Genomic DNA, 14,016 nt, shown 5'->3' with positions numbered 1-14,016 from the left:
CGAAACGTGACTCATAGTGCCAGTAGTCCTCCAGTGATGGGAAGGTAAAAACACCCATGAAGAGTAAGATTGCCAGGAAATCTTGTATCTCTTCAGGGCTGGTCTTGATGGGATCCCCCAACTTTTGGGCGGAGTAGAGATTGGTATGATGGCCAATATGTTTTATCATCTCATCAGTGAAAAGCCTTTTGAAGTACTGGAATGGTGTCTGTACAGCCTCAGGGGATTCAAATCTTGAAACCGGAGCCTCAAATCCCTCAATGTCTTCATGCTTCCAGATGATGATCTCTTTTCCTTTGTTTGGACCTGAGGGCGAACTTGGGTCAGGGGTATCCCCCGTCTCCTCCAAGGAAACTGTTTTTAGGGCGCTCTTTCCTTTTCTGCTTTTTTTGAGAGGCGGCTGTGTAGTGGAGCTGCTTGTTGAGGGAGCCTCTTCTTCCAGGGATTCAAAAGGACTGTCACCAGCAACTTCTGCTGGTGAGGGATGATAATCCGGATCCTCTATTAGGTCATCATTATCACTCAGATCAGCATCAGAATCTTCAGGATGTTCTGGTACAAGGGCCAGGAGAGTGCGTTGTCTTGCACCGTAGAAACTCTTAGCATCCATCTAGTATTTTAAAAACAATTAAAAAAATGAAATAACAAACCACATTATTCTTCAATGGTATTCATTAGTATACCAGCATCTTTCATTTGGTTAAATTGGAAATAGTTGTGATAGTTAGAATTTTCCCGATTTTTTTTGGTGATATTTACCACATTTATTTTGAAAACAACAAGTGTGTAGTGTAGACAAGTGTCAAAACTACATAATTAAGAAATTATTTCGGCACATTTATGTTGGAATAACATTAAATGTTTAGTATTTAAAGCAATAACAAATAAAAGGTTTTGATTTCATAGAACATTGTTCATTATAAATTAGATTAGCTTAATTTTTCTATGTCTACCATAAAGTGCCAAATCAACCGTTTGGTTGATGTAGTTTAGAAAAAAATATTTGACATGTAAAAGAGTTTATTTTGCGGAATAATTTAACAACATTCTGTTCAGTAAGCTTTCTTATACTATAATATGTTGAAAAAATGTACCTACCTTTCAAATTTTAACCAAAAGCCGTCCACATGTTGGGAGTTATTTTCTCGTTTGGGATTTCCTGTTTTGAGTGAGACTTAAAAGGCGTACTATTGGAAAAAACAGTCAACAAAAAACAGTTTTTTCATACATTTCTGCTACAATTTCCAGAAATGATTCATTGGCTTCATTTGCACCTTTAACATATACCTTGTTCCAGTCTTGTCTCAGTAGGTCTTCTTTAAAGGAATTAATAGCGTTTTGTGTTTTATGTCTGGTTATTTTGACCGTTGTGGTGTCTTTTTTTATCCTCGTACAGCTCTGTATGGTTGCGAAGACTGGCAGGTGATCGCTTGTGTCATTTATTACTAAACCACTGTGAACTTTCCTATCCCAGACATTTGTGAATATGTTGTCAATTAGTGTAGCACTGTGTGTTGTAATTCTGGTTGGACGTGTGATTGTTGGATATAAGCTGTTGCTATACATTGAATCAATAAATTCTGCTGTTGAATTGTGTTCTTGCGGGTTTAACAAATCAATGTTAAAGTCTCCACAGACAAACACAATTTTCTTGTTATTTATGTTGTGATATAATTCAGCTAACTTTTCCTTAAATGTGTCAACACAAGAACCAGGTTTTCTGTACACACAGCTTATCAGAATATTTTTAGATTTTTCCATCTCAATTTCAACAGTAATGCATTCCATGATGTTGTCCAATGCAAATGTCATTTTACTGGCATATTTACTTTTGCAGCTGATATCAATACATAGTGCAACACCACCACCCTTCGATTGAGTCCTGTTAAGAAAAAACATTTCATATCCCTCAATATCCACCATGTTACTTGTCTCTTCACTAAGCCATGTTTCAGTTATTGCAATTATAGTGAATTTTTTGTCCAGTTGCCTTAAACAATGTTTAATTTTTGATAAGTTTGAATTAAGGCTCCTGCTATTAAAATGTATGATGGATATTGACCCGTCCATTATTACACTTTTTCTGAATTGTTGTTTTTTCTTTCATACCTCGAACTTATCCAGCTCGGTAACGTCTCTGACGAGGAGCACTTTCGCTGACTCAGGAGTGGTTCCATTCAGTTTAATGAATACTTTGCAGTTTGAAGTCCATGTTGCTTGAATCTTGTTTTGTTTTCTTAGGATGCGTGCTTTCCTTGCGATGTCCGCGTTCTTCTTTGTGAGGTTTTCGTTTATGTAGACGTCGGTTCCTTTTAATTTCCTTCCTTGTCTGATGATTGCTTGTTGGTTCTTTCTGTTGGTAAACCGGATTATTATTGCAGGCGCGATCGTTTTGTTTTTACTACGCAGGGTGTGACAGGCCTCGATGTCTCCGCTGTCAACAGAGATGCCCTTGCTTTCCAAAAAGCAAAGGACCTGTTGCTCCAGCGACTCGCGGTCGTCCTCGGAAGCGTCGGTCCCTTGCCTCCCGGCGGCGGTGTCCTCGGATGCCGCAGCAGCCCTGGCATAGCTCCGGTGTTTGGTCCTCAGACCGCTGATGATTAAATCATTCATGCGGGAGTATTGCTCGAGATCGTCCACTCGGTTTTCCAGTAGCGTGATTCCAGTAGTGTCCTTTTCGATGTTTTGTATCTTGAGTGTGTGGATTTCACCCATCAGATCCATGATTTTTGTTTGTTGCGCAGAGATTTTTGCCACCTCAGCTGACAAGAAATCAAGCGATCTTCTAATCTCCTCCGCCTCGTCAGGCTGGCTTGCCGTTTTCTTCGGTGGCATTTTGTCGTCTTTGCTTGCTTGGCTTCAGGAAGGAGTTAGTTATAGTATTGGAATAAAAGATGTTCCTTATGGTTTTTCTACATAGCTGCCTCAAAAATGCCTCCCTGATTAGTACGCAATGCTTTGCACAACTTTAATCTGAAGACCAGATCGATGCGACCGCACACGACCTGCTTCCTAGTGGCTATGTGGGGGCAGTTTATGTGCTTAAAATCCGTAACAATATCATTCTAAATAAATACAAAATGGTTTTAGGGGTGGGTTTAGGGAATAAAGCTAAAGGTTAGGTTTAGGATTAAAAACAAACTTTTTAAATTTTAAATGTTGAAGGGTTTAGGTTTAGAGAGAGTGAGAAGAGTGGTGGGGGTAAAAGGGTGGGGAGTCAGAGGTAAGGAGGTGTGGGATGTCTGTCCCTACATTCTCCCCTGCCTTTCTGGGCATCTCTGATATCCTATTCACATCTCAAACCCAGAGGGCAGAGGGGTGATAGGACGTTGAAGGGTTTAGAGTTAGAGAGGGTGAGAAGAGTGGGGTAAGGGAGAGTGGGGAGTCGTATGGACTAAAATGTCCTGTAGGTTTTTATTACGGCGGTAGGACATTAGTATTTTAAAAGAAGCGAGTGGGGCGGTTTGAGGTATGGCAGAATTAAAATGTTGCTTTTTAGCTTGCTTGAGGGGGCCTAGTTGTCGCGAAAATGTAGTAATTAATGGAATTAACTTTTGTTCTGTGTTCTTTTTTTCAGGGAGAACGGGCCGGCCTGGCTGGAAGAGGGCGGTCACTTCCCCTTTAATAGTCAGAAGAAAACGTTTGGAATAGCCGCGAGGTCTAAGGGCCTTGAAAAGGGTCCTGGTGGCCTCCTCTACGTGATGAGGTAGAGAGCAGATGCGGTGGAAACAGATTAGTTGGGACTTGATGATGGAGCTGAAAGTATGCCTGGGATGGTAGCTGGTGTTAAATAATAAGGAATGCCTGTCAGTGTCTTTAAAATAAACCTTGGTTGTGTTGGGCAAAATAACCTGCTGAGTACATCACATGTACATTATAAATATAGCTAACTCCTACCCTAGCTTAATGAGCACATCACATGGCAGTCACCTTACAATATAGTCAACTTTTAACACATAACACATACATGAGAATATAGTCAGGTCAAAGCCGGAGCCGAAGGCCCCATTTCCCAGGCTGGCAGATGGTGGACACTCAGACAATGCACCAGTCATCCTCAAGAACGGGAGAGCCACATTAATTTATCACAACAGGAGACACTTTGAAGCTCTCCCCCGTTACCTGCCCATACCAAGAGCCTGAGAGCCACATTAAATTATCACACACAAGACAGTTCGGGGGGGCACTCCCCGGTTTAATTTACCACACAGGAGACATTTTGAGAGCTCTTCCCCGTTAGGAGGAACCAAGAGATACCCCTGCCCACACCAGGGCCTGAGAAGCCACATTTCGGGTGGGCACTCCCCGGTTTAATTTACCACACCGGAGACACGAGGAGCTCTCCCCCGTTAGGAGGCATACACAGCAGGGCCTGGGAGCCAAGGCCAAGCAAAAACACACAGAACCACACACACCTCAAACGCACACACCTCATCGAGAGGAGGATACAGCATAAAACTGTATCACACAGGGACTCTTCACCTTCTTCTGAAGCAGACCTTCCACGGAGGCGAAGCTCCGGACGAACCATCAGCGCTGATGAGGGACTTAGACATATTCGATTTCTCACGCTTATGATTCTGTATAACCGTTGCCACTTTACTTAATAAATCCAAGGTCCTCGTGCCGACAGACTTTATTACCTCTCCGTCTCATTTCATCTGGTCCAGTAACTAGACAGACCGTTTTTCCCTTCAGTTGCTAATGTTTTGTGTCCATCCTTCGTGTCTGTGAAGAAAACTATTGTGTCTAGGAAGGGGACCTGCTGGAGATGGAGAGTGTGTTTGAGTTTGATACGGGGGTGGTGTGAGAAAATGGTTAAATTATGTTTCTGATTCGTCCCAGAGGCCAAAGATATCATCTAAGTAACGGAAATAGACTAGGGGGCGTGACGGGCATTTAAGGAATGCAGATTCCTCCCAGTCTGCCAGATAGATGTCTGTGTAGGCCGGTGAATATTTCCTTCCCATTGCGCAGCCGCATATTTGTAGAAAGAAGGATTTATCAAATAATAAGTTGTTGTGGGTAAGGGTAATTTCTAAAAACTTTAAAATAAATGTGTTGGGACGAGATGAATCCGGTGACGAAGACAATGCTTTCTTCACAGCCTCGAGGCCCAGGACAGTGTCGACGTTCGTGTACAAGGAGTCAACGTCGATTGAAAAGATAAACGTGTTATCAGGGACGGTGAGATTCTTCAACTTGTTGACAAAGGTGTATGTGTCCTTAAGGTAGCTCGGGTGAGTGTGAGATAGGGGGTTAATGTAAAAGTATGAACTCCGCCAGGTGGTATGATTCGGAGCCACAGTCGCTAACTATGGGGCGTCCTGGAGGAACCACGAATGGAACAGTCCAATTCTCTGGGGGTTTATGTATTTTGGGGAGAAGGTAAAATAATCTCGCCCGAGGGAGATCCGGGCCGTATAGGTAGTGTGCCTGTTTTGCGTTGATGAGATGCTTTTCCCTCATCTGGTCAATTAAAAGCCTAACCATTGTCTGAATCTCAAGGTACAGAGGATCCGTGAGAGGGCGATAGTAGACCGGGTCATTAAGTTGACGCGTCGCCTCCAGAATGTAATTAGTACGGTCCTGTATTACAATTTGCCCTCCCTTATCCGCCGGTTTAATAATAATCTCATGGTGAGATTTTAGTTTGTTGAGGGCCTGTTGTTGATGGACAGTAATATTGGCCTCCCCTACAGGACGTCGAGGTCGGAGGTCACGGAAGGAGCGGAGGTCCTGATCGATGAGCTGGCGTATAGGCTTCGAGACGGACTTCAAGGCTGGTTCCCAGATAGACGTGTAGTAAAAGGTAAGTAAAAATAATCTGTGTTATATTTAAAATAATCGAGAATTTTTAACCGTCTGTGGTAAGTATGTAGATCTCGTCTCAATAGGTCACGGTCTGGGAGTGACGGTGTCGTGATGAAGGTGAGGCCTCGTTCGAGGATCTCCTGAAATAGTAACATAGTTACGCCATTAAATGCGTTTATGTAAACATTTTTAGCGAGAAATGTGCATTTTACTTTTGTTACGTATTTTAAGAATCTAAGCTACCCACACATAGACCCAATGAAGCAGAACCAAACATAAGCCGTAAATACTATACATAGCCACAAGGGGAGCAAGACCTTATTGGAGGCTGCTCCAGCCACAGATAGCAGCGCTTTTATATGTCCGAAGAAGCCGAAGCCAGTACGACACCCCGGCCACGCCCACCAGGCCACGCCCACTTGACGGTCTCTACCTGAGGACAAGGGGTGGAGATGGCCAGAGATCAATAGGTAGACGAGCAGAGAGCCCCCGGGCCTAAGCCCGGGGGCTTGAAGTAGATCACGGTATTTTCCTCTCACACGTGTTCTACACGATTCCTAGAATTCCCTCCGTATAGCTTCACTTACCATGCCGAAACATGCCGACGGCTTTATAATAAATGAAGTGAGTTAAAGCAACCCGGGATTGGACAACTTTCTTCGAGAATATGCAACACTTTCATAATGTTCGCTCGGTGAATGTGAAGGATGTTTGGTTTGATAGTTATGACGAAGAGGGAACGCTCCATTCACTTGCATGGACAGCGTCTCTGGTTGCTATGCAACCTCAACGTCTTGGCGGACTATATCTCTGCTGATCAACACTGCGAATGCTGGAAACACACCAGACACACCATGTGAAGTTTTTTAACCCGATTATTGTTATTTATATCTGAGATTATTTAATCTAACCCGATCCAAGCTCTATCATGCACCCAAACACGGCGGCGTTTGGGTTTCCTTCCTCGGACTCCTAAATCAAGCGCAGCCACAGGCGCGTAGCTGCGTACGTAGGACCATTTTTGACACAAAACGGTCAAGCAACATTTTAGGTGCGTTACGCACGTGAATCTTACGCGGGTTACGCGTTTGGTGTGTTCGTACCTTAAGCTAAGGTGACCAGATTTCTGAAATGAAAATCGGGGACATTTTCAATGCGGCGGGGAAAAATCCTTACATATTATCATTATGAAATAAAAAATGGGGACAAGTACTTTTTCATGTATTTTAACCAGCTTTTATTACACAAAAGGTCAGAGGCGCCATTAGGGGGCGAAAAGTTAGGACAATTCTGTGGGCCAGTGACTGACAGGGGCCCTTAAAAAATATTAGAACATTAGTTAGGTTAAAAGAAACATCATTAATGGATTTTAATAGAAAATGAAATTTATAATTAAACAAACACTTTCTCAGTATGCAGAATGTTTCCTGCATGTCTTCACAGTGTTATATTATCACAGCTCAGTGTCAGTAGATATTGTAAAGTTAGTATCGGACTATAAGATAATTGAAGCCTTCACAGGTAGAGGTGTGGTTACAGAAACTGCACATGGTTGGCGTTGCCTGTGTGTGATGGTGGGACCCAGTGTGATATCTTTTCATGGGGCCCAACATCCCTTGTGGCGCCCCTGCAAAAGGTTAATAATAATCAAAATATCAGCACCCACAAATATCATGTATCAGTAGTGCACATAAGTGTCAAAAACACAAATATAGAATAATACGTCATGAGAAAAAAATCTCTCTTCCAAAGTTAAGTGTCATGTGCAAAGACAGCTGCCAGACCAGTAGCTAGTAAATATCATCAAGATGTAATTAATAATAATTACCAAGTCAAAACATATAAAAAGATGTAATACTCTCGTCTGTTCTCTTCTCCTTCAATGCTTTTCTTTTCTTCACCCTTCTTTCTTCTCTCCTTAGCTTCCCTCTGTTGTTTACTTCTTTATTTCCGCCTTTCCACACTATTCTCTGCTCTTTTCCTCTTCTCTCCTTCAGTGTTGTTTACTTATTTATTTATTTATTTATTATACCTTTACTAAAAACAGTGACATATAAAACAGTGACTCAGGGCATCAGCTAATCAAATTGTCTGCATTTATAACTACTACAGTCATTGGTTACCCACACAGCCCGACACAAAAAACAGCAGCCTAACACACACAACTATCAACCATTGACTTATTATTAATTAATTTATTATTAATTAATAATATCATCATTATTATTATTTTAACAGTCTCAGGTCCCTATGCCTACAGGAAAATCATATGCTACCAAAGCAGTCTTCCACCTCCCCCTCTTCCAAAACAGAGCCACATACAATGCCATCACCTGGTAATCTCATGCTAACGTTAACATTACAGCTTCACTAATGACAGATATGAAAACATTGTCATGATGTTAACGTTCACTGACTTTTATTAAGTTACGTTAGGTCTTCAGTTCAGATAAACAATCATACTTATTTTAACGTTACATCACTACACACACACACACACACATACACACACACACACACACACACACACACACACACACACACACACACACACACAGCCAAGTCTACTGCCAATTCACGCAAAATAAATAACTTCATACACAACATACCATTTATGAGACCGCTGATCTTCTCTTTTTCATTTTTTGCCGCCTCTAGATTGTTGTTGTTGACGCTGCTGCGTCTGGTCATACGTCCTGATAACGTCTGTACGTCATACGACGTCTTCTCTGGTGATGCGTTAAATGACTACCGTAATAACTGGTGTTTGAGTCTGCGCGCATTTTTCCCCCATTCAGTGTCAAAATCGGGGACATTTCCGGGGACAGCTTTGACCGGGGACAGATCACCGAAAACGGGGACTGTGCCCGGAAATCGGGGACGTCTGGTCACCTTACCTTAAGCGTCGACAGTGTGTTGAGATAACCAGCACGTGAGTCAACGTCCTCGATATTCTCCCTCACAAAGTCATTAAAAGACTTGACACAACGGAGTTGGGTGGCGGATAGCCTGATAGATACCGTTATGAGGGGAATTGCAATGCGAGCCTGGGGGAATGTTTCTCTGGCCGTCCTAATTAAACGTCGGGTGTCCTTAATTATTGTGATAGCTGTCTGTTGTCTAAGGCAGTTGTCTATGCCAATAGACAATAAGATGAGCTTAGTGTCCGATCTGGCAGATGTGTGTTTCTGCAAGATGGCTGTTAGATTTCTTAATGTGGCTCCTGGAAAGCTATCTATCTGGATGTCGTCCATTTTTCTTTTTGGGATGCGGGCCAAGTTGGAATCGCCCGTGATAATCATGTGTTTTCTAATAGAAAGGGACCACATAGTGGCTTTGCGGTTCGTAGGGGGTGTATGCAGGGCTGGTGGTAGGAAGCACTGAGCATAGGGGAAGAGAAAAGGGAAGGAGAAGTCGGGGTTTGGCGACTCAGACCTTTCCCCACTGGGACAAGGGCAACAACAGCAGGAGTGGTCAGAGGAGGCGTGAGAGGGCAAGGGTGAATCTCCACGCAACCTGTGAGTGAGTCAGAGTTCTGAATTGAGCCATTCTTAGTGATGATTATCTTGTTCCTTGTCATGGAAGGTAACACCGCCTGACCAGGTGGTGGAGTGGTCAGCGCCGGCGAGGAGGACGACGGACAGAGTCGCTTCCGGGTCGCGGCACTTGCGAGGGAGAGACGGTTGGGTCTAGGGGCTGAGGAAGCGGGAATGGTGACTGGGGGCTCCGGGTCCGGCGTGGGAGATCCAAGGCTCGTCTCCAGGACGCCAGGAGGGTCAATGACTGCCGAGGTGGTCCGCACCGGTGGGACGACCGGAGGAGGACGTGGCCTGGTCACTGGTAAGCGCTGTGGGCCTTGTGGTAGCGGGACGCGGCTAGGTCGCGGTGGTTGAGGGGCAGATGTAGGAAAACGTTGGGTTAAGTTAGGGCATAGAGTTGGAAGGGTAAGAAGGGAAGGAATAGTTAGTGGCCTGGACGGTAGCATTACAGTTTTTCTCAGACGCTTTGGTACATTTCTCAGATCAGAATTGAAATTTGCAAAGCAGTAAGTGCATTTCTCAAAACAATGTGTTCAAATAGCAAAACACCATGGATTAACTGCAAAAGCCAGCCTCTTGCTCAAAATCCTTAGTTCATCTCTAAAAAGTAAATATCTGTTTTAATGAACATGTCAGTGCCATCAGAATGACAAGTCCTTGTGTCATTGTCTACGGATAAGACAGTCAAATTGCTTAGTCATGTTGTCAATATAACAGTGTCCTCTGGAGGGATGTTCTGATGTAAACTATGTCTAAAGATTTGAAGACAATTACTGTAAATTGTAAGTTACACCTTAGTGTATGTGGGAGATTGATTGCAAGAGATTGGACAAGATTCACATTTACGCTTTGACTATTTGTGCTGTAATTTGTTGACAGACCATGTCATTGCTCGAAATGTGAACATAGGAAAATCTCCTTAGGGTAAACTGTACATGCATTGCTGTAGGAATTACAGTGCAGTCATCCTACAACTCCTGACGTTCCTGTCTGTTGGGCCACAAATTCTCAGACAATGTAACATTGTGTTGCTCCAGCTATATACTTGCCAGTTCATGGCTCAGGAGAGGCACCTTTGAGCTATTCCAGTACTGGTTGATCGTTGGTTGATCTAACACTTCACAGATTTCCCTTCTTTAGGGAAAGTCAAGATTCACCTGGTAGCAATTGACCAATTCAGGACAGATATAGAAAAAAAAAAAAAGAGTCTAATGCCAGTGTATAGAAATGTATAGAAATAGGCTTGACATATGACAACTTGTTCAACCATTTTGCATGTAAAGACTTATGCAATGAACTAATACCTAAAAGTTGTGGGGGTGAGACTATTCCATAGAGACCATTACAATACATTTTGATCAACATGATATAAGCAATTGATAATGTAGGAAAGAGCAGAGAATTGTACATAATCATGTGCATGGATGTACCAAAGCATTCGCAACGTGTTCAAATAAATGAGAAACTGTTTTTTTCATGTGCACAAGTGACACACTGATGTGAAGATTGAACAGGTAGTTTTGAGAATTTCATTTCTGATCTGAGAAATGAACCAAAGCGACTGAGAAAAACTGTAAGGTGTTTCGATGCTTGAAAGGTGCCATAGTGGACTGTGGTCGTCTGGGAAGCGGTGGAAAGGCCCCAAGGTCCGAGAGGAGCAGTGGAGTGGCAGGCGGTGGCGGATCCGGGGCCGACAGCAGCAGCCGCAGTGCGGAGATGGAAGACGGAGTAAGGGGTCTGGCATAGCGCTGGTGGGCCCACCGAAGGGCTCTGTCGAGGGCCTCATTGTTAAATGGCCCCAGGTTAGTATGGATCTTTGCTATAGTATGTGTATAATGTTGTATTAAGGTCTTTACATTTATGATCATGTACTCCATTGTGTTCTCTTTGATTTGGTTTAAGACCAGATCGTCAGGTGCCGCCGGTTTAATGAATGCTGTAAGTTGAGCCACTTTCCTAGCCATCCCTAATGGTGGGATGCCTGTTCTAATAGATACTTCTAGAATTTCTGTATGATGAATTGATTGTAATATTTGAAAATAATGTTTTATTAATTTCGGGTCTAGATCGGTTGAAGGACTCGTCCCGACCGGAGTCAATTTTATGTGTTTCTGTGGGTCTATTTCGAAAATCATTAGCCATTTCGTTAGAAGATAAAATGGAATGAAAATAAAAAAGGCCTAGGACTATTTACAAAAAGAGGAGGGGGTTTGGGAGTTGGAGTTTTTAAAAAAGAACCAACATAGAGGAAAGAAGGAAAAGATAAAAGAGAGATGTAAAATCCACCAAATTAGAATAAGGTTAAAACCGTAGCTTGCAAAAGATGGCGATTAAAACAATAGATGCAGTTGTAACCATAAGATAAACAAAGCATGTAAAATAATAATAATGTCATAACCGGTCAGCTGGTGCAATGTCTTTTAGCTAGGAGGCATGGTTAGCTTAGCAAGAATAAAATCGATTTCCCCAATCGGTTCCGTCGAGTAGTCTTTAGCTGGGAGGTAGGCTGTGCTTGGGTTAGGTGACAGGATGTCGTTGATCCGCCCGATGGGGTTGTAGAATATCCCAAAAACTGATTACAGTCCAAAGTTAAAAAAAGCTGAACACGTAGATGTCTCTGTACTCACCAGCCAAAAAAGCATTTGAAGGAGATTCGATTAAAACCAAAGGGAATGAGGTAATTTCCACAGGTGTTAAAAAAGAATAAAGTTGAATCGCTCCAAAATGCAGGTTGACCAAGTAAAAACAGACTTTGTTTGAGTTAAAACAAACAAAGTAAAATAATTAAAATAAAGTACATCCAAATTAAAAACTCCAAAGTTGCTAAAACAACAGTTCACCAGAATAACTGACTTTACATCCACAGAAATAGAGAGCATTCCTAACGTTTCACCCGGTTAGGCTTCGTCAGATGAAGGGTTAGGGTTAGGGTTAGGGTTAGGGTTAGGGTTAGGGTTAGGGTAAGGGCTACTTACCACTTTTGAAAAACGTTTTTTTTAGCACCACCGTCACTCTTCACAGCAGCATTATTTTGCTCATGAGCCTGGTCAATGGCCATGGATGAGAACACTCGTTTTGTCTTGTGAACTGTGAATTTGCCATTGGTGAATTCAGGGGCAATTTCTGGGTGTGACTTGCTAAGACTCATCATGTCTCGTATGTGGACCGGCACCCATCGTGCATAGTTGGTGTGGTCCATGCTGAAAAACCATGGTGCAAGCTGTGTGAGGCTGTCAATGTACAGGGGGAGGTTTGCTGTCCTCAGTGACTTGACAAACGTTAAGAGGAGGAGTTCCAGTTGAAGAGTGATGTGCCAGAATTGGAACTGTGGCACATCTCAATTCGTTGACCACACCAGTCATCAAAGGATTCAGGTTGGCTTTCAGACTCCAGAGACTCTGTGTAATGAGCATAAGACTTTGTTAGTAGGATATATAAGCTGCTTGCTGTCACTTGATGCGCATGTCTGGTTCTTGTAACATGAGATGCCTTCAAAAATAAATTTGCAGTTCCAGGAGAAGCAACTCTGGCCTGAACCAAGGCTTCCACCCAGCCAGCATCTTCCAGCCAGTCTCCGATCACTTTTAGTCCAGCCATCTCTATATGCAGCCCTCCCAAGATGATGACGAAATGATCTTCCCCGTATGTTGATGGCCAAGTCCACTGTATCTGTTTGGAGATGGTGTAGAGAGGTTGATCCACAGTGATCACTGGTGTCTGTCCTGGGTTGACTTCCATCACAGCTTGTTTAATCACATCCATGGAGTGCCGTATCATACCAACGGACTTGGAGTCGTCCGGAAAGAGGGGAAGTAGTGCTGTGATCGCCGGCAGAGTATCTTGTCCTGACTCCTTACTGGCATGGTAGGCTGCCCATGTTAAGTTACTGTCACTTTGTGGAATTTCTAGATACCTCTGTTTCACAGTATCCAGCCACCTATAAGTTAAGCAAGTACATTAAAATTGTCAGAAAACAATCAAACATTTACTCATGGTACAACAATAATGTTATTGCATCAGGTTCTTAGACATGGTATCATCTTAAAGTATTAAAGGTACGGACCCATACTCTTGGTGCAATGCCTGGATGATCTCCTGCCCATCACTCTTCAATGGACCATCAGCCTTTGGGAGTGGAGGATCCTTCCGAGGTAACACCAGCGGACGAACACAGGTGTAGGACTCTGGGAGCTCTGACAGTGTAGTGGTAGTTGATGGCTGTTCAAGGACGCTGCGTTCCCTGCGGTCTGTCCCATTATTATGCTGACTGGGGTGCTGGAATAGTGATATCCCAGTCTCGTGAAAGGAATCTGTCGACGTTGTGGAGCTCGGATTGTGGTCGATATTATCAACCGCTGCCGTTGTGAATAAGCCATTCCGTAGATTGGGTGGACACACTACCTGATCTCGGTGATACTGCTCACACACTCTGTTTCCCATGGATGTGGAGATTGTCATCACCCGGTCATAGGAGATGGACAGTCCGAGGTCAAACAGCATCTCAATGAGATCACGTTTCCGAGTCCTTGCATGGACTGCGAGTCCCACGTAGATGGGCAATGGGGTTTCTCTGTCTTTGTGGTGACGCACAGTAGTACTACCCGCTCTGCGACGGATGGAGCTATTGTACTGCAACAACTGGGCTGTGCTGAGAGTTGCTTGG

General features: G+C 43.3%; 1 long non-coding RNA gene across 1 annotated transcript; it reads right to left on the bottom strand.

Moving 5' to 3' along the window:
• Positions 1–7,036: 7,036 nt before the first annotated feature.
• LOC115539187 (uncharacterized) lies at positions 7,037–8,654 on the bottom strand. Its single transcript, XR_003975751.1, has 2 exons — positions 8,424–8,654; positions 7,037–7,441 (listed from the first exon to the last, which is right to left on the bottom strand). It is a non-coding gene; the product is annotated as an uncharacterized LOC115539187 (long non-coding RNA).
• Positions 8,655–14,016: the final 5,362 nt, after the last annotated feature.

The sequence above is a fragment of the Gadus morhua genome, unplaced genomic scaffold, assembly GCF_902167405.1.
Source record: "Gadus morhua unplaced genomic scaffold, gadMor3.0, whole genome shotgun sequence".
Lineage (NCBI taxonomy): Eukaryota > Metazoa > Chordata > Actinopteri > Gadiformes > Gadidae > Gadus > Gadus morhua.
Note: the sequence above shows the minus strand (reverse complement) of the source record. Positions and strands in the feature narration are given on the sequence as shown.